This window comes from Balaenoptera borealis (genome assembly GCF_965194805.1).
Source record: "Balaenoptera borealis genome assembly, chromosome: 12".
NCBI classification, from domain to species: domain Eukaryota; kingdom Metazoa; phylum Chordata; class Mammalia; order Artiodactyla; family Balaenopteridae; genus Balaenoptera; species Balaenoptera borealis.
The window spans coordinates 16,112,785-16,134,605 of NC_138869.1; the positions used below are offsets into that span (position 1 = coordinate 16,112,785).

General features: G+C 38.8%; 1 long non-coding RNA gene across 1 annotated transcript in view; it reads left to right on the forward strand.

The window, feature by feature from the left end:
• The window catches only part of LOC309607158, a 681,872-nt gene that overhangs the window by 69,745 nt on the left and 590,306 nt on the right, over window positions 1-21,821 (forward strand). Inside the window, exons 3-4 of the long non-coding RNA XR_014232286.1 lie at window positions 9,637-9,687; window positions 17,724-17,866. This is a non-coding gene — a long non-coding RNA (uncharacterized lncRNA). The remainder of the gene's footprint in view (window positions 1-9,636; window positions 9,688-17,723; window positions 17,867-21,821) is intronic.

The following is a 21,821-nucleotide window of genomic DNA, read 5'->3' on the forward strand; positions in this document are numbered from 1 at the left end:
TTGAAATTTAGTGTACTTTGTGTGTTGATTTGGTTAATATCTGCTGCAGACTCCTCCAAGTTGGCTGTATTCCCAGTGCCTGTGACTGGCACACAGTAGGAGCTTGGTAATTACATGTGGAATGAATTAAATAGTCAAGGAAATCAGAGTGTAGCCAAAGGAGGGAGATGGGTGTGTTGTAACCATTTCTTTATACCTAAAGAAGCTCTGGAGTGCTTTTTGGGCAACTTGGTCATTTCATTGATTGACAGACACGTGAGTTGAGGGCTAGAGTAGGGCAGGTGTTGCTAAAGTGCGGTGCCCAGACCAGCAGCATCAGCATCACCAGGGAACTGGCTAAAAATGCAAATTCTTAGGCTTAGGTGGGCCTAAGCCTCCTGAATCAGAAACTCTAGGGATAGGATCCAGAAATCTGTGTTTTAACAAGCTCTCTGGGTGGTTTTGTTGCCAGGTAACATTTGAGAATCACTGGAGTAGGGGATAGGAAGGAGCAAGAAGGTCACACTTACACAGTTGTATCCTATAAAAATTACTGGCAGGGACTTCTGTCTGGGTTTTTTTAAACTTCTTTTGAGCTGAAAGAAGGCAGTAGAGTATAATGGTTAGGAGCTCTTGAGCCAGGTTCTGTTTTAGAATCCTGGGTCCTCCGTTAATTATTTGTACAACTCACTCAATCTCTCTAAGCCTCTAATTCCTGACCTATAAAATAACCGTAACAAATAGTACCTAACTCACGGAATTGCTATGAAGATTAAAAATGGTAATGATGATGGTAACTGACATTTATTAAGACCTTACTAAATGTCTAAACACAGTGTCGAGCTTTTTACAAGTGTTAACTTATTCATTGCATACAAAGCACAGTGCCTGGCACATGGCTAACATTTATTGAATGCTTACTGTTATTGCTTATAAATGGAAAGTGAATGGACCTTGTCTATTTGGGGAGGGCCGAAAGCTCCCCTAGTCAAGGGGATCATGGTGAAGGCTGATCAGACATCTGTGTGACCTGTGAGAGGGTGGGTTTGATGTCCAGCCTCCTGTTCTGTGTCTGCTTCTGCCATCCTGCTTTCTCATGGGCCATCCATCCTACATGTTCCTGTCTTATTGGCTTCCCTTGATACACAGCCTTATAATAAGCCACAAACACTTGTACACCTAGTGATGTCTTACCGGGGATCCTCACTATTATAATGAACTCTTACAGGTGGGATTAACTGAAGGCCTTCTCTAAGGCATTACCTTAGGCATTACCTAAACTCTGCATTTCTGAATATTTGCACTTTAGGAATTTTTCTTAGAACCTACTGAGACTTTGCTAACCTCAGCTGACTTTTCCCTACTCACTGTTCATGATCAAGGTCACCCAGATATGGGTCTGATAAGCCCATGGATATTGGTCATTTGAGCTCTGGTCCCCAGGGATTTGGACCCTTTAGCCAGTGCTGTTTGCTTGCATGCGTATAAGCTGGACCTGTACACCATGGTCTGAGGTAACTCTCCTGCCTGGTCAGGTTGGAGACTGAGAAGCTTTGCATTGTGTTTTGTGGGCACTCTTTTGTGACCTAAACATTCCTTGGGTATTTACTGTGTACGAAGCCCAGAGCCTCCACTTCTGGGGAATGCTAAGGAAGTAATAGCTTGTCACAGTGGAATTTGCTTGTGGGAAACAACCTGGGGACAGTGGTATTATAGCACAGAAGAAGGTGCATATTAACTTGAAGCAGACTGAAGACCTGAGACCTGGGGCCACGGTGGGGAGTGGGAGGAAGTTAGCATGGGCCAGGGTTGTTGTGACACAGAGGGGTATCCTGGGGACTCCTAGGCATAATTTTCAGCAAATACTTATTTAACGTTAACTATCACTAGTGGCTAAATGTGCTGTGGGGGGAGCTTTCTTCACATCAGAGCCAATGCCCAGATTTAGGGTCTTTCCCTCCTTTCTCCTTCTATGGTCTTTCTACCATAATTAATTTGGTACATGGTCACTTCTTGTGCACAGCTAAAGTTTGCCTCAATGTGCAGAGGAGTTTTACTCAGAGCCTTTGATTGTATGTGACAAACCCAATTTAAAGAAGCTTAAGGAAAAATAAAGAGTTAATTGGCTCAGGTAACTGGGAAGGATGATGGTAGAGATCACAGAATTAAAGAAAGAACTGCAGGACCCAGGGACTTGGGAATCAGGACGCAACTTCACTGGGGTTTTCTCTTTGCTCATCTCTCATTTCTAAGCCTGTCTTTGTTTTCATTCTGCTTTCGTATCTCAGGTTTCATGTCTTAGCTACCCTAATGTAAAAAACTTTGCTTCTTTTTCCCCAGGTCTATTTGTCATTCCAAGAGAAGGATTCAGTTGGCCCTGTTTGGTCATGGGTCCACTGCTAGACTCATCATATACCCAGGGGAGTGGGCAGAGCTGGTTGCCCACTGGTTAACCAGTACACTGGTTGTACTGGTTAACCATGGTAGGAGCTCATCCTGACTGGTGGTGCCCTTGCTGTGCTGATTGTGAAATATTTTGAGTAGCATCCTTAGAAACAAGGTACTCTGTCTGCTTGGTCACATCTGGGTCGTCTGTCCATCTCTGTGATCCTGGGGGAGGGGGTGGTACACATGGCATGATTTGTTATAAAAATAAGGGATGGGGGAAATGTGCTAGGGAGCCCAAAACTATTGTCATTGTAATATGTCTCAGACATTAGGTAGCTGAATTCAATATGAAACAGCCCGTAGTTACATAGCTTGTATCTAAGCACCCCATCTAGGTCATCTGTTGATACTTGTAAAGCTAAGTTCTTTTCCTCCACTTTCCAGGTCTTTCCTGATGCCAGGCTCACCTGCTTTGCTTTCTGATAGAAACTATTATCTTCATCAGTCTTGTGGCATGAGCCCTCTGACTCTGTCCCTAGGAATCATGACTGTCTTTTCTCCTAATGATGGACATGCGGTTCTCACACTGCTCCCCTCATCAGCCGCTGTCCTTCTTCATCAGCCCTTACCGCTCCCCGCTCCGCGCTCCCCGCTCCCCGCTCCCCACTCCCACTCTCCACTCCCCACTCCCGATCCTTTTGTCTACCCTTGTTTCTTCCTTTTTCCCCGTTCTTTTTCACGTGCTTTTATCCTTAATGCTCTTCTATATTGAGCTGTTCCTGACAGAAGGAATGGCTGAGGGGATTATGATGCTTACTTAACAGATTGAAGAAATGAAGGCTCAGAGAATTTAAGGTGATTTGTTTGTTTGAGATCACACAGCTGGTAGTTGGCAGATTCACAGTTTTTAGTCAGAGGCTTCTGACACCAAAGCTTAGGATCTTTCCTCTCCCTCAAGTTCTCTCACTGTGTTTGCTCATTTAATTTAACTGTATTGCCACCCTCCCAATAAATTATCCTAATTTGGAAAGGGGGATTATTTGTGAGAGTGATTTAGGGATAGTTTTGGAGTAGTGAATCTTGAGTCTGGAAGAAGACTCAGGGTTTTGATGGATAGAATGGGGAGGGGAGGCCATTCCAGGGAACAATAGCCACCTGAGTAAGCAGCTGAATGAGAAGTAGCTTCTGTCATGTGTCAGAAAAACAGCCTGGGAGTAGTGATACTAACAACAGTAGCCTCAAGGAATGTGATGACGGAAAAACAGTGGGCAAAGTGGGCAGCTGCTCTGCTCCAGGCACGTTTCTGTGCACTTTCATGCACTATCTTGTCTAATTCTTAGGGTAACCCCCTGAGCTGTGTAATATTATTATCTTCATTTTCCTGCTGAGGAAACAGAGGCACAAAGAGGGTAATTAACTTGCCCAAATCACACAGCTAGTAAGAAGCAAAAAGCTTATATACAAACTTGAACCTCTTTGATCCTGAAGTCCATTTTCTTAACCTGGAGGCTCTGCTGCTAGAGGGTGTGGCAGGAATTTGATAAGAGGCCAAACAAGTAGTCCTAGGTCTGTCCGGAGACCTGATGCTATGCGTAAAAATTGTTGTTTGTCAGATATTTTTATTTTAAAAAGGTGTATCTGTATTAGATTTGAGCTTTAATAATGAATTTAGAAATATTATGCAGTCTGCTTGTAAAAGATTCAGACAATATAGAATCAGAGGCAAATGTGAAAGCTTTCCTTTACCGTTAGTGTCCCTTCATTCTGTGCAGAGTATTTCGTATTTTAATTTCTCTATCAGACTGCTGCAGTGGGGGAAGTGACTCTGTCACCAACTTGTTGGAGGACCTGGGGCATGTCGCTCATCTCTGTACCCCATTTCTTCAACCATAAGCTTGATCTTCTTGCTTGCCTCCCTTCCAGACTCAAGATTCTCTGAATCTCTCTTTTCTTGCAGAGCAGCAGTGACTCAGGAATCCTGTGGGTAATAAATTATGTTCTATAGTAACGGGCCTTTCATTCCGTTCTGTCTGCTGGTTCTCCTTTTCACAGTGAACCTTGATGGGTTGAGGCAGAAAAACTCAGAGTTTAGAAATGAGTTCCTACCCCTTGGAGGTGCCCTCTGTGTGAGGAGATGAACATGAGAGGCCCTCTGGAGAGAGCTAGGAACAAGGTGTGAGGGCTGTCGGGGACAGTGCTACTGCGTGCATAACTCACAGCCCAACCCTGAACACTGGTGGCGATGTGTCCTGCTAGGATTTGAGACACTCACTGAAGCTCCCAGTGTTTGCTGACCATGATCAAATACTAGTGTGGGCGAAAGAGCTCAGATACCTGGTACCTTCCTCACAAGAAAAATAATTATGAACAGTGTCTCATGCTTGGTGTTAAGGTGGCAATAGATTCAACAAAATTTATAGGTATTCAGCAGAGTGAGATTGTGTGGGCTGAGGGTGGAGATGGTCAGTGAAGGCTTCCCAGAGGAGGTGAGAGTCCAAGGATAAGATAAGTAAAAATTACTACATGTTCAATGTAGAAAGCTTGGATAATTTTTAAAAAGCATAAAAGACAAAATGATCTATTATGCCACCAAAGATAATTGCTATTAGTATTTTGGTATATGTGTTTTTAGTTTGTTATTATTGCATTATATAATCAGAATGAAATCTTATTATACATGATGTTTTGCAATTTTAATTTTTAGCAATGTATGCCATTTTTCTATTTCAATAAATCTTTAAACACATGAAATTTTTACAATGGAAATGGCTCTTTTCTTATTATAAAAGTGTAATGCTTGCCAAAAAACAAACAAACAAAAAAACAGAGGCTATATAAGACATTATAAGGAAGAAAAGAAAAAAAAGCACATAATCTTACAATCTTAATTTTAGTAATCTTACAATTACTACCATTAGCATTTGAGCATATATACTTCCTGACTTTTTTCCAAATACGAGTGTGTATGTGTATAAAATACATATGTATAATATATATTATGTTTTATTCCTGTACATATTTGATTAATTATCTTTCATCCACCTTACCCCCACAGATTTTAAGCATCGTGAAGGCAAAGACTATGTCTTTCCCATTCACGAGACTACTCTATTCCTAGCTTCTTGCATAGTGCCTGGCACATAATAGGCAATTAGTAAATATTTATGACATGAATGAATGACTGAATGGTAGGTCCATATTGTGGTGGATCTTGAATGAGGGGATAATAAGAGTGCTGTCTAATCACTGGGAAATGAGCAGGGCTTTCAGAACTTTGGGCATCAGGTTATGACTCTTTGCTTATATATGGTCAACATCTGTGCATTTTTTTTAAAAAGCCAAAGCAAAAAAAATAAAATAAACAAACCCAAACCAAACAAAACCCAAACCATTTGCTGCTTTTTATTTGATGAAAAGTTGAATTTTGACTATTAAGATTCATGGCAACTTAAATCACCTCCTTCTCTCACTGTCCTCATCTCTCTAGCTAGCCCTAGGAAGCCAAGGAACATGTCTCGTTCATCTTAGTACTGCTAATGCAGTGCCATATGTGTCCTTGGCATCATTGCATGTTTCTTGGTGAGTGTGATGGTAGGAGGAGGAAGGCGATGGAAAGTTATCCACAGAGAGACCTGTGGTGAATAAAAGGCATGCAGCACTTCTCTGATGTGACGGGATGCTAAGATGACTGCTTATTTCATTAAGATGCCTTTCCCTTATCTAGTTTTGCTAGACCTGATTAAAGAAGTTGCAGTGAGAAATACGTGTGGGCAGACAGTTAAGTAGCTAGACCAACTTTATTATAGCTCCACTGCTGTAGCAGAAGACTCTAGTGCACATTCTGAGAGACATTTTAAATGCTCTGAACTTAAATGAACCGAGGAGTAATTTGGATCCAGAGATTTTAAACTTTCATGTTGTTGGGATCCATTGTGTTCCACTTAGAATTGTAGAATATTTGGATTGAAGGGACCTTGGATATCCACTAGTGCAGTCTTCTCATTTTACAGGGGAAGAAACTGAGCTCCAAAGGGAGAGTTGAATTACTCAAGGTCCGGTAGCAAGTCAGTGGAAAAGCTGGAACTAGAACTCAGTCATTCTGAGTTCCAGGCCCATGTGATTTCTGACTATTTGCTGTGAGAAAGATAAAAACTTAAAACATCCAAGAACAGCTCGTGACCACCATTGGAATGTGTTTTATATATAGATAGGAGGCAGGAAAGAAAAGGGGGGTAAGTGAGGACAAAGGATAAAGGAAACAAATGCAAACGAGAGCCTTTCCAGGTAATGCATTCTGTGGTTTCAACTCCTAGGGAGCAAAATTTTGGTCACACAAAACGATTTGTAAAGTGTTGCTCTCCTGAACTTCTCTAGCGTGTGCGAAAAGCACGGAAGGTTGTAGTTTTAAAAATGAATTTGAAATGCTTTGGACATCAGTAGTGGAAGCTCACTACCTTTTCTTTGAATCTAAATGAATTTAGCAAAGGAACTCAGTTTTAGTCACAGGAGACTAATTAAGCCATCTTGCATGAGCCATAGCTAAATCCCCTTGTAAGAAGAGTAGCACACAAGGGGGAGAGGAGCTGAACTGTGGCACAATGTAATATGCTCACAGAATCAACTTGGTCTCTTAGTAACAGGCAATGGAGCCTCAGTGAAATGAAAGGAAAAAAGTATAGACATTTGGAAGAAGATGAAGAGAGGAAATTATAGTGACTTTTGTAATGCTCCTTACAGTTTTTCTTTCTATTCCCATATTTACCCTTCCCTCCCATCCTGCTCCTCAAACTGGGCTACTGCAGTAATCTCAGACTCATAGACTCCAGTCTCTTTCCACTCCAGCACAATCTAAACACTGCTTCCACGGTTATCTTCTTAAAATAATCCTTTGATGATTCTCGTCTCTGACTCAAAACATCTCAGGGTTTTCATTGCTGAAAGCAGTGGCTCTCAACTTTAAAGCTGGTAACAACACATGGGGAAGCTTGTTAAAAATGCACATTCCTAAACACACCCCTAAGAGAACCTGATTCCATGGATCTCGCATGATGCCCGGGAAACTATTTTCCCAGTGTATTTCTGATGCAGTTACCTCAGGGACAATACTGCGAAAAATTTGCTTACATGGTCAAGTACAGCTCTTTAGCCAGAGGACTGACCTTTAATGATGGAAATTCAGATCTAGGGCAGGTAAAAGAAGGGGGAGAGAGGTTTGGGGAGACTGGTCTCCAAAATATCCATAGGAATGAGATACATTGGCAACCACGATTATGGGAGGATTTGCAGCTTATGGATGGAAAGGAATTTGTAAAACCATGTCATCAGTGTTTGGGCTTAAGCCTGCCAGACAGCTGGCATAGTGGGACGTCTGGAATAAATGCAGAAGATATAGGTGTAGCCCCTTGACTTCCCTGAGCCTCAGCTTTCCCATCCGTGAAATGGGAATGTAAAATGCCCTGCTTCCTCATAGTTATAAGGATCAAATATATGAAAATGCTTTGAAACTTGGAAAGTGTTGAATAAAATAAGGTAATTGTTTCTATTAATAGCCTGTTCTCTTCACCCTCTGTTCTCTCTCTTCACCTTTGCCAAATGACAAAAAGGGTCTCGCTCAGGACAGTAATTGCAGTTAAATAGGCTAAGCCTGTGGGGGGGGGGAAGTGTGTGTTGTTGACATTAATCCTGCTACAGCTATTTGTAGGAGAAAAGAAAAAAGTCATATAGCAGCCAGCAGAATGTTTTTGATGATCCCATGGATTTGGGTAGCTTGGAGATCTGCTGTTGAGCTGTAGAGCTGGAATCTGACTTCCTCTGTGAGTATGAATTTGGCTGAGTTTAGCAGTGAGAAAAGCTTAAGAAAAACCACACATGCTGAAACCCAAAAGGCTAATGAGGAGAATAAACAGCTTGTGTCATTAGACCTTGTGCATTTCCCTAAAAAGAAATCATGAAATATGAACAAAATGTTGTCTCTGAAGGTTTCATGGTTACTCGGTCTAGTTTTTAATTTGGAAACTGCTCATTGCCTGCGGGAATTACAAGAACAATAGGCTTCTGGGTGTTTATGAATTGATGCCCTCGCCTGAATTCTGACGTGATGTCCTGTCCTGGCCCCACCTGCAGCAGCAGGGCGCTCATGCAGGCCAGGTGTTGCTCTGTTCTGAACACTCACAGCTTAGCAAACGTAGGGGGCTTTATATTGTGTCTTCTTAATGAGCCAGAGTCTGTGATTTTGGCTTCAAACATGTTTATTCTTCCCTGTATGGCTTGTCCACAGAAAATAAGGAAATGCTTTGTTTTAAATAAATTCTATTGTTCTTCTTAGAGTCCCCTGGTGTTTTCAATAAAAGGACACAACTGCAATTTTTTTCCCCCTTACCACCCAGGTTTGTCAAATCTCTGCATTTTGCCACTTTTGCTCCATGTCTTTTATTATATAATAAGTATATATATTTTTAAAAGAAATAAAATGTAGATGCAGTTCAAGCCCCTGTGAAATCCTTCCCACCCTATTCCTGTTTCTCTCCCTCCCTTTCCAGACCACTATGCTGAATTAAGCAAGCAACATGATGTTCAACTGAATGTTTTGACCAAGTAGTAATATTTCAGAGTGAAGTTCCCATCCCTTGTGGAAATAGGAAAGTAGGTGTCCCAAATCAGGCCATATGAAAGTCATATGAAATCTTGTTTCTTCTGTAAATCATTTCTCAGCTGGTATAAACCTTCATTTTTTTCCCTGCTGAATTTCATTAGCAGTACTTCTTTTTAAAAAATAAGTAAAACATTTACATGGTTCAAAATTCAAAATAATTCCCAAACAATTAATATTGAGCTATCTTTCATCTACTTTATTCCCCTCCCTCCCAACCTTGTGGTTAACAGTTTTTATTAGTTTCTTGTTTGTACTTCCAGTGTTTTATTATGCACATAGAAAAAAATGTGGATATACATTCTTATTTTCCTGCTTTCTTTACTCAAACCATTGTATTCCATATTCATTGTTTTACCCCATATTTTCTACTTAATAATGTATCCTGGAGGTCTGTATACCAGCATCCCCCCCTTCTCTCCCTCTCTCTCTCTTTTTTTTTTTTTTTTACAATTTTGTATTTTTTATAGTTGTATAACATTTCACCCAGCACATATTAATACGTAGGACTTTATTTATTTTACAGTTACATAGTATTCTATTGCATGAAGGGAAAATATTTTTTCAACTAGTCCCCTATTGCTGGACACTTGGGTCATTTAAATCTTTTCCTATTTCAGGTAATGTCCTGAAGACTAATATTGTATATACGTCACTTCATATGTGTGCAGGTATGTGTATGCAATTCCAGAAGTGAGATTGTCAAAGGGTAGATGCAGTGCTTCCTATGGGTTGCAACATTTTGCATTCCTGAAAATAATGTTAGTTTGTGCTTCCCCACAGCTTTGCCAAGAGAGCATATTAAATAATTTTTGGAGTTGACAGGTGACCATATATGTGTGGGTCTATTTCTGGACTCTTCATTCTGTTCCATCAGCACACACAGCACATAGCTGTAATTATTGCAGTTTTTTAAGTTGAAAAGATATATGCACCCCATGTTCATTGCAGCATTATTTACAATAACCAAGATATGGAATAAACCTAAGTGTTCACTGATACATGAATGGATGAAGAAGATGTGATAGATATACATATACACACACAATGGAATATTACTCAGCCATAAAAAAGAATACAATCTTGACATTTGTGACAACAGGGATGGATCTAGAGGGTATTATGCTAAGTGAAATAAGTCAGACAGAGAATGACAAATACTGTATGATCTCACATGTATGTGGAATCTAAAAAACAAAACAAATGAATATACAAAACAAAACAGAAAGAGACTCATAGATACAGAGAATAAGTGGGTGATTGCTAGAGGGGAGGCCAGTGGATGGATGGGCAAAATCGGTGAAGGGAATCAAGAGGTACAGACTTGCAGTTATAAAATAAGTAAGTCACAGGGATATGCTATACAGCATAAGGAATGTAGTTAATAGTACTGTAATAACTTTGCATGGGGACAGATGGCTGCTAGACTCGTGGTGATCATTTTGTAATGTATTTTAATGTTGAATCACTATGTTGTAACCTGAAACTAACGTAATATTGTAAATCAACTATATTTCAATAAAAAAATTATCATAGTTTTTTTTTTAAATATTGACACCTCGTTGTGTAAACTCCCCAGTTTTATTCTTCTTCAAGATTGTATTGCTCTTCTAGGTCCTTTGCATTTCCATGTAAATTTTAGAATGTATGGAAAATCCCAACTGGAATTTTGATTTAGACTGCACTGAATGTATGGATAAATCTGGGGGTAATTGACATTTTAGCATTTCTCAGATTTTCAATCTCTGAGTATTTATTTAGGCCTTCTCTAGTTTCTTTCAGCAGTGTTTCGTAGTTCCACAAAATCAATTCGATGAATTCCTAGATATTTTACATCTTTCATTATTATTTAAATGTTTATCGTTTTAAAATTATGTTATCTATTTGGTTATTGTTAGTAGATAGTTGATTTTGATATGTCGAACAACTTTTCATGTATTTTAGGACCACTTGTCCTTAAATGGCAACCGGATTTTCTTTTTCTATTGCTTTTTGAGTTTATTCTTCTTGATTTTTAGAATTTCCTTATAAATTAGGAATAACATTTTGTCTGCGCTATGAGTTATAAAAATTTTTCTCTGTCATTTGTGATAAAGTTCATTTTTACGCTTTCATCATAGACCAAATTATTTAAATGCTGAAAGGATCTTAGAAATCTTCTACTCTCTCATTTTACAATGAGGAAACTGTGGCTTAGGATGCCTGAGTACTGAGGCCCAACTACCAAGTAAAGACAGAAGCTGAATTTGAATACAAGTCTCAGCCCAATGCTTTGTCCACCATTGTGCCTGTATATAATCAAATAGTACTTTTTATTATGGCGTGATTGACTTGTGTAAACTCCATGAAAATAGGAATTTATGCTTCCTGAAAGACAGCTATGGAGCTACAATGCATATATCATAGTTCCCCAATGATTTAGTTGAATCATCAAAAGAATATTATCCCATGAAGAACTATCCAGGTGTAGATGGTTTAACTAGGGAATTCTATAAGATATTTAAGGAAAATACGATACTAATTTTGCACAAACTCTTTCAGAGAATAGATGTGGGAGACCTTCTTCCTAATTCATTTAATGAAGCCAGTGTTACCCTGATACCAAAGCCAGACAAAGACGTCACAAGAAAAGAAAACCGTAGACCAGTATCTCTCATGAACATAGAAGCAATCATCCTTAACAGAATAATAGCAACCTGAGTCTAGCAACATGTAAAAAGGATTATCACCATGAACAAATGGTACTTATTCTAGGAATGTAGGGTTGATTTATCTCTTCCTTCTCCTTTAGTTATTCTCATTATGTGTTATGTTATACCTTTTGTAGTTGTCCCACAGTTTTTGGGTATTCTTTTCTGTTCTTTTTTCAGTCTTTTGTTTTTTCTCTTTGCTTTTCAGTTTTGGAAGTTTCTATTGTCATATCCTCAAGCTGAGAGATTCTTTCTTCAGAAAATTAGTAGCTGTGTCCAGTGTATTAATGAGCACATCTAAGGCAGTCTTCATTTCTGTTACAGTGTTTTTGATCTTAAGCATTTCTTGTTTATTCTTAGAATTTCCATCTCTCTGCTTTCATTAGTCATCTGTTCTTGCATATTGTCTACTTCAATTAAAGCTCTTAGCACATTAACCACAGGTTTAAAAAATTCTGTTAATTCCAACATTCCTGCTGCATCTGACTCTGGTTCTGATGCATTTCCAATATCTTCAAACTACTTTTTGCCATTTAGTATGCCTTTTAATTTTTTGTGCAAGTGCCTATGATATACTGGGTAAAAGGAAACCATGGTACGTAGGGCTTTAATGCAGTGATAAAGTGTGGGGAGAGGGGAAATATAGTCTACAGTCCTGTGATTCGGGTTCAGTCTTTTGGTGAGCCTGTGCCCCTGGATTGTGACCTCCCACAGTGCTTCCTAGTGCACCTCCACCCCATCCCTTCCCCCCGCCCCCCTCCCCCACCATTTAGGTGGGATAGGATGGCTAGAGGGAGCTGGAGTTTGACGCTTCTCTTCTCCCAGGTAGGTTAGGCTCTGGTAAAATTGTTTCTCCTGAAGGCAGGCCTTGTTAAGGAAAACAGAATGGTCTAGTGTATTTCAAAATGATTCCTTTTTCCCTTCCCTTGCTGCAAGCACAAGAGAGTTTCTCTCTGATAGTCACTGTGAGAACAGGGTGAAGCTCTTAGAGGTAAAACTTAGAAGTGTGCCTCCCACCCCATGACTGGGTCCCCCTGGAGTTTTTATCTCTCAGACTTTTGCACACTGAGCCTCCAGCAATTGTCAATTACAGTTCAAGTTTTCCTACCCTGGTACTGGTTTCTATGGATGTTTCTGCTCCAGTAGGTTCCGATTCTCTGTATCTGCCTGTCTCTCCAGTTTTTGGAGCAGCAGTTTGTCCTGTGGTCTCACTTCTCTGATGGATCTAGGAAGAGCTGATTTTTCAACTCTTTCATCTTTTTACTTGTTGTTACGGTGGAGTGGTAACTTCTAAGCGCCTTACATTGCAAGGTTGATTTATTATCCAAAAATCAATTTGGGTAAAACAATATGTTAATAGAAAAAAGGACAAAAACCATGTGATTATCTCAGTAGACATAAAATGTTTTTTTAGAATATCCAACATGCATTCTTAAAAGTTCTCAACAAGTTAGGAATAGTTGAAATTTTTCTTACCCTGATAAAGAGCTACAGCTAACAACATGCTTAATATTAAAAGCTTGAATGCTTTTTCTCCTTCAGATTTAAAAGAATATCTGCCCTTGCCTCTTTTATTCAACACTGCACTGGAGATTCTACTCTTTAATTTCTTATTCTTGCAATAAGGCAAGAATAAGAAATTAAAGACATACAGATTGTGAGATAAGAAGTAAAATTATTTTTATTCACAGATAATCTGATTTGTATGTAGGGAATATCTGTCAAAAAGCTACTAGAAGTACTAAGCAAGTTTAGGAAGGTCACAAGTTACAAGATCAGTATCTAAAAATCAACTCTTATTTTCCTATTTATTGGCAATTCACAATCCAAAAATAAAATTAAGACAATAATATTGTTTACTATGGAATCAAACAGAATAAAATACTTAGGCATAAATTTAACAGAAGGGAGCAAAAACTGTATGCTGAAAATTGTAAGACGTTGCTGAGAGAAAGTAATGAAGAGCTAAGTAAGCGGAAAGATAAACTATGGTCATGGATTTGAAGATCAGTTTAGTTAAAATGGCAGTTCTCTTCTCAGATTGATCTATAGATTCAACATAATCCCTATCAAATTCCCAGCAGGCTTTTAAATATAAATTGACAAGTCAATCCTAAAATTTAAATGGAAATTCAAAGTACCTACAATAAACAAAACAATTTTAAAAGACAATGTTGAAGGATTTGTGCTACCTGATTTTCAAAGCTTACTGTGAAGCTACAGTAATCAAGACAGTGTGGTATTAGCATTAGACCATAGATCAGTGGAACAGAACAGAGTCCAGAAATAAACCCATACATGGTCCCTTGTTTTTTGACAGACTTGCGAGGTAACTCAGTGGAGTAAGAGAGTCTATTCAACAAATGGTGCTGGAACAATTGGGTGTCTCTATGCAAAACAAAAGCAAAAACATAAAACCCCTGGACCCTTACTTCATACCATAACACAAAGTTCTATTCAAAATGGATCATAGATCTAAATGTAAGAGCTGAAATGATCATGTAACTAGAAATAAACAGGGGAGAAAATATTTGTGACTTTGAATTTCTTAGATAGGACACAAAAAATATGAACACCAAAAGATAAATTAAAATGTTTGCTTTTCAAAAGATAGCACTGAGAAAATGAAAAGACAAAGAAAGACAAATAAAAGGAATTGCAGAAAATATTTGCAAATTATTTATCTGATAAAGGACTTGTGTTTGGAATATGAAAAAAACCTCTTACAGTAAATAGTCTGAAAGCACACAACACAATTAAAAAATGGGTAAAATTTTGAATAGAACCTTCAAAAAAGATCTATGAATAGCAAATAAGCACATGAAAAGGTGTTCAACATTGTTAGTCCTTAGGAAAATGCAGACTAAAATCCCATTTAGAATATACTACACACCTCTAAAATATATGTAATCAAAAAAGATTGAGAATACTGTTACTGAGGTTGCATAGAAACCAGAACTCTCATATGTTGCTGATGGAAGTGGAAAATGATACAGTCCCCTTTGAAAAATTGCCTGGCACTTTTCTAAAAAGTTGAACTTATATTTACCAAATGACCAAGAAATTTATTTTCCAGGTATCTGCCCAAGAGGAATGAAAAGACTTGTATCCAAATGTTTGTTAGGCTCAATATCTCCAAATATTTGGAAGCAATCCAAATGTCCATCAACTGGGGAATAGATAAACAAAATGTGGTATATCTATACAATGGAGTGCCATTCAGCAATAAAAAGGAGTGAACTACTTATACATGTAACAGCATGGATAAATGTCAAAAATACGCTAAGTGGAAGAAGCCACACAAACAAAAGAATATATACTGTGTGATTGCATTTGTATGAAATTGCTAGAAAAGGCAAAACTATAGAGACAGCAGGTTTCCTGGGGCTGGGATTGGGAGCAGGGATTGACAGCACATGGACACAAGGGAATTTTGGGGGTGATGAAAGTGTTCTAAAGCTTGAGTGTGATGATGGTTACACAACTGTGTAAATTTACTAAAACTGACTTGATCTGTATGCTCCAAATGGGTAAATTTTATGCTATTGTAAACTATACTTTAGAAAGGGTTAAAGAAGGAGAAATCTCTAAAGAGGAAGTTGTATCAGATGTTAATAGCTTGGAAGGTATCTTTCTTAAATGACTGTTTCTTGTTTTTTCCTTTCAAGTGAATAGGGTTTAAATTTTTTAATTTTTTGCTTTTTGAACAGGCTACTTCCTGGTGGCTCTCGGGAGGGATTATTCCCTAGAGCAGATGTACATTACAGCTCAGGCTGAGTCTCTTCCTCAATGGAGACAGTTGCCAACAAAGAGCGAGACTCAGCTGGAGAGGGCTGAGTGAGGCTTCTCGGGCAGGCGCCCCTCAGGTTTTCCTCTAATTACTCCAGCTGAGCATACAAGAAGAAAGGCAAAGCCACAGGGAGGCATATTAATTAAAATGTCTCCTATTTCAGTGGGCCATTGTGATTCTCTTAACTTTTAGGAGGTTACAGTTGTAGGTTTACAGTTTGTTATTTCCTTCCCTGTCCAGCATAATTGCATGATGAAAGAATCCCACATTTTAATATTCAGAAACAGTCGCTTGGGTAGATTAATAAGCAGGAATAGCTAATTACCAATTAGGGTCAGATAAGAAAAAGGATCTACTTTTAAAATGAGACTATTGGGAACTATCTTGAAGGGGGACTTTGACTATAGATTTCCTTCTGGTGTAGCTTACTTGGACATAGCAGGAAAGGTCTTGGTCCCTGAGCTTTTGGTGTCCAATTGCCTGTTACTCCATAGGAGGTATAATAAGAGATGTGAAGGAGCCCCTCTCACTGGTTTTATTTCCACTGCTTGTTTAGACCTTTGCTTCCAATTAATAAAGAACAGGAGAAACATGCCTTTTAGGGAATATAGAGAAAATTTTGCTTTGATCTTATCTGCTGCAATTATTGAATACATTTTCCCTTTGACCAGTGCCCCTCTCTCCCTTCCCACACAAAAAAGCCTAAAACAAACAGAAAGAAACCATTAACTTAAACTGGTAGTAATTCAGAAGTGTTTTTGATTTGATGCTTTAATTTTAAGGTTACTCTGTTAATTGTAAGATCAGAGGCTTATATTTTCAGGGCCATATGCTGCTTTGGTTCCACGAACGGATACCCTGTGGATCTCAGTGGGAGTTAAAGCAGAGCTAGTTGCAGGATGGTGCTTTCTTCCTTTTTTTGCACAAGGAATTTTTCACTTGATTTTTCCAGAGCGTAATCGGCATGTATTAAGGCCACTTGTTTGGCATAAATGTTTACTGACATGTTTGGCTAGACAATAGCAATTGTTTAATAGACATTTCTTAGTTTACTTGCCAGCGCTAGATGTGCTAAAGATTCTCCCCCAAGAGTGGCTTCCCCATCCCCCTGATGGGCAACTGTGTTCTATTTCCTGAATTAAAACACTCTTTCTCCTATTTCAGAAGAGCGGGATGTTCCTTTCTCTGTCCTAGGAGCTCATTTCTTCCGCACAACCTTTCCTTAGTCTGTTTAGCCCATCTGTCATAACCTCTCATCTCCAAACCTTATCTATCTTTTAGAGCACAGTTTAAAGTTTAATCTCCTTTATGAAATCATTTCCTTGTAGCTCAGAGCAAACTTCTCTCTTTTCTGAACTCCCGAGCTTATATTTTCCCCATAGAACTCATTTCCAAATTATGACAAGCACTGATGGTTGGTTCACCAACTGTTTTCTCTTTGTAGACACTACTCACTTAGAATGCCCATGTGTATCTCAGTTCAGGCTAATAAGATGGTAGCAGTCTGCTGTAGGGTCTCTGGGAAGATGTATTTTTCTGATGTAGGTGACGGGCTGCCAGGTGTTGAGGTGGTCAATTAAGACAATGAGCCAAACTGAAAGTATCAGTCAAGTCTTTATTTATTTATTGTGACAGTGCAAGCAAGAGGCAAAAAGTGGCACCGGCTCCCTAGTGCTCCATTTTTTCCCTGTGGAGCAGCCACACCTGGCAAGGGTGAGGGGCATGCAGTGCAAATGAGGGGAAAGGTTTTATTGCTGAGGAGCCTGGAGCAGAGGGCTCGTGCCTTTTCGTGGTCTGGTAGGGGGGGAGGAGGAAGGCTAAGGAGTAGAAAAATACTGATTGAGCATGAACAAAATGCGTTAGTCAGGCTCCCTGGTAACGAGGTCTCGGTGGAGGTGTCCGAAGTGCCTCAGCGAAGGCCTCTGATAAAGGGGCGTCTGAAGAGAAATGCTTGGGCTAGATGTGTATATGCTGATATGTGTATGAGCATGGCTGGCTCAGATGGGTGGAGTGGAGGTGGGGTTCCTTGAATGCAACTCTCCAGAAAATTGCAGTGCAGTGGCTGTAACCAAGTCTGGTGTGGGGACGGCAGCTTTTCACTGTGACGTCTGTCGGGCAAAGCCTTGCAATTGCCTATGGTTGGGTCTGAACGATCACACGCAGGCTTTTAGTCTAGAGGTGGACTCTTCAATAGGTTCCACCTCTTTCCCTTTTTATTTTCTTGAAGCTGGAATGTGACCTTATGGTTGAAACTGTAGCAGCCAACCTGTGTCCCTGAGAGAAATATCAAGGGAATTCAAAGGCTCTGGAGTTAACTAAACCAGAAACAACAACTGCACGCATCTGGACTTCCCATTATGTGGGGGAAAAGTAAGTTTCTAATATTTAAGCCACCAAAGTAATGTTTTCTGCTCCTTGTAGCCTAAAATGTTCCTAACTGATACATCATTTAATCATGCAGTGTTTTTAAATGTTATATAACTGATATTGATCTAAATTATTACATATTGTTTGAGGTACCCGAAAGGAACAATCTCAGCCATCCTCTGCTACCATAGTCCTATTTCCTTTTAATCTTATTGCAATTCAGAATTGGTGGTAAGTATACTTTGAAGGTGTCATTGTTTCTTTTTTGTAGATGAAAAACCATAGGATTCTTAGTTTATTTGTTAGTGCTCATAGAAGAGTGATGCTGACAAAATTCCTAGCATCAATTACCTGGAAACTGAAGACCTGAGTCTGGGTCCCAGTAATAGTTTCTGATTAAATAAAGTCCCAGGTAAAGGTCATTTGCCTTTGGAATATTCATTACTGCTTACCATGATGGGCTTAGGTCCTTGTCTACTTGTTAATCCTATTGCCTAGAAGTAAATAAATGCCTGGGATCATGTATAGGATGATTCTAGTAAAAAATGCTTTATGATCTCTCTAAATGATTCCATATAGATGTAGGCCAATTTCCTTTTTGATAAGTTGCTCCTCTGGGTTTCTCAGGACAGTAATTTTCAGGAGTATCTGGGTCTTAGGCACAGCTCTTGTCTTATTGACTAACATTACATAAGCTTCATCAGTTTGTGAATACATTTCTTAGGAACCTTGAATAAACTTTGATTTTATTGACCTTCTATCAGCCCTTGGCTTATGTACAGGAATGGGTTAAGCTCTAGATACACAATCCTAGCTATTGATACTTATGTGAGACTTGTAAAACCACTGCCCATATTCCAGGTCATTAGAGTAAGTTTCCTGGTAGATTAGATAATTTTAAGGGAGACAAAATACAATATGTTTCAAATTCTCCTCCTTCATGTGTTTCTTAATGACTTGATATTATTCCTGGATGAGCCAAATTCATGCTTCCCTGCTATAAGGAATAGATAGATAAGCATTTGCCTAAATGCTGATGATATAGTTTATTTTCTCAAATTTAGAGTAGCCTCCACAAACAATGGCCCTTCGATCTCATTACTTTAAATCAGTTACTTCAAAACCCAAGTCATCAGTTTTGGCAGAGGTCTTCAAACATTTAATTGGTCAAAATCTAAGAACCCTATATAGAAGGTCAGCTTGTTCACTTACCACTAGCTTGTCTTAAAGAGTTACTCAGTAAATAATACTGTTTGCAATTCAATATTACATGGGCACTGTATTGAGATTATTAACGTCTCCAGTTGCAGTTATTAGAGGCATATTTTATAGCACAGAATAATTCTGATAATGATGATAAAAGAGGTAAAACTGATTGAGTGTTTGCTGTGCAAGGCATTGTGCCAAGCAGTTATACGCATTTTCTCTTCTAATTCTTGCCGCGGCCTGTTAAAGTAGGTGGAACTTTGGGGCCTGTTCTCGTAAACTGTAGTCAACTCTGGACTGTTTTCTGAGGAGAACCTTCCTTTATCTGCAAATATTACCTTGGCCCAACTCCATGTCACAGTCAGTGGGCTTTTCTCTAGGCTCATGCCTGATTGGTAGGCTTCTTGACTATATAACAAAATCTTAAACCTGTTTTTTCTTGGATGCACACTGAACACACGATACTGCCTTTAACCAGTAATGTAGAGTTAAGTGGACTTGAGTTCTCATTTGCAGTCCTTGCTGGAAGCTTGGCTGTGAGGAATATTGTTCACGAAAGAGCACCCGAAGGGCATGTGGGCTGTCTAATACACCCTGGTCATCTTCACTGTCCAATATATGGTAGCCACTAGTCTCATGTAGCTATTTAAATTTAAATAAATTAAAAATGAAATAAAATAAAAATTCAGTTCCTCAGTCAAAACACCCGTATTTCAAGTGCTCAATAGCCACATGTGGCTAGAGGTTTTCATACTGGACAGCACAGATATAGAACATTATGGTCATTGCAGAAAGTTTTATTGGGTAGTGCTGTGATAAACTGTTAGAGTTTCACATCTGGACTGCATTTTCTTTAAAAAAATTATTATTTTCATTGAATTGTGCTTTGATGTGTTGACAGTGGCCTGCACTGTGGCCCATTCTAATAATAAGTATTGAGTGTTCTTATGTATCAGAAATGGTTTTAAACACGTTTTACGAATTAACTCAATTCTTATAACAATTTTGTGAAGTAGGCATTATCATCATCTCCATTTTACAGAGCTCAGAGTGTTAAGTGACTTGCCTAGAGTCACCCAGATGGTAAAGAGTGGCGATGGAATTTGCATCCTGTAAGTCTGGCTCAAACCTTTGTTCTTCACCACCACACCATGCTGCCTCTGAAACCCCTATAACGCTGTCTTGGATTTCATTCTCAGGATACGAGTAGTAACCTCATTACTTTTATCACATTATTTTTGTATTCCTATTCCTCCTGGCTGTAGCTCTTCATTTATTTAATTTCTGTTAGTATAATGTTGCAATGAAATTCTGATGCCAGCCACCTGGAGTTAGCACAGGCTCCTTAAGTTAAGGGCACAATTCCCTAAAAGATTACCCTCACTTCTAGTACCAGTCACAATTCCAGGAGTCCCCAGACCACTTGCACTTCTGACCAACTGGCTATAAATTTGGGGGTTACTCTAACTCTCTTAGGTCTGATAATTTGCTGGAATGACTCAAAAAATTCTGGAAAGCACTATACTTATGATTACAGTTTTATTAGAAAGGCTGTCAATCAGAACCGGCCAAATAGACAATTAGGATGAGACCTGGAAGGGAAGAAGAATGCATCACCCTTCCCATTTATCAGTGTGTTCAGCAACCAGGAAGCATATCTGAGAGTTGGTGTCCAGAGTTTTTATTGGGGTTTTATTACAGAGGCATGATTAATTGAATCATTGACCAGGTGATTGAACTCAATCTTTAGCACCCCTTCTCCTCCCTGGAGGTTGGGCTGGCTCAAGCCTCAGCCCTCTAATCCCATGGTTGGTCTTTCCGATGACTAACCCCCATCCTGATTTATCTCACTGGTATAAATCAGGTATGATGCAAGGGACTCATGAATAACAAAGTCACTCCTATTGCTCAGGAAATTCTAAAGATTTAGAGGTTATCTCCCGGAGCCAGGGACCAAGACCAGATAAATTCTTTATTATACAACGGTATGTATTTTTCCCTTTTTCTTGAAGTATAGTTGACTTACAATATTATATTACTTTCAGGTGAACTACATAGTGATTCAATATTTTTATACATTATGAAATGATCACCACTGTGAGTCTAGTTACCATCTGTCACCATACATACACCGTATTACAGTGTTATCGACTATATTCCCTATGCTGTGCATTACATCCCTGCGACTTATCTCTTTTATAACTGGAAGTTTGTACCTCTTAATCCCCTTCACCTATTTCACCTATCCCCCTGCACTCCTCCTGTCTGGAAACCAGGAGGAAACTAGTTTGTTCTCTATATCTATGAATCTATTTCTGTTTTGTTATGTTTGTTCATTTGTTCTAGAAATCTATAAAACTATGATTAGTAGTCCTTTTGCACCTATATAAAAATATATATTTATACTTGTCTACATATATGTTTATGTTTTTACTTACACTCACACGTACATAAATACTTCATTTCAAAAAATATTTGAGACAGTCATGTATTTATTTAGGCTGACTGAAATCCATTTTGAAATGAGGTAGAAGATTTATGTGTGTTTGAATATAAATAAAAACATAAACATTTTATGTAGACATGTATAAATAAACAGTTTTTAATTTAGGTGCAAAAGGACTAACCATAGTTTTATTAATTTCCAGATCTATAGATTGCCTTAGAAATAGCTTCATTTTACACTCTTATTTTTCTGATGAAGAAGTAAGCCCAGAGAAGTGAAGTGGCTTGCTGGTTAGTGGCAGAGTTG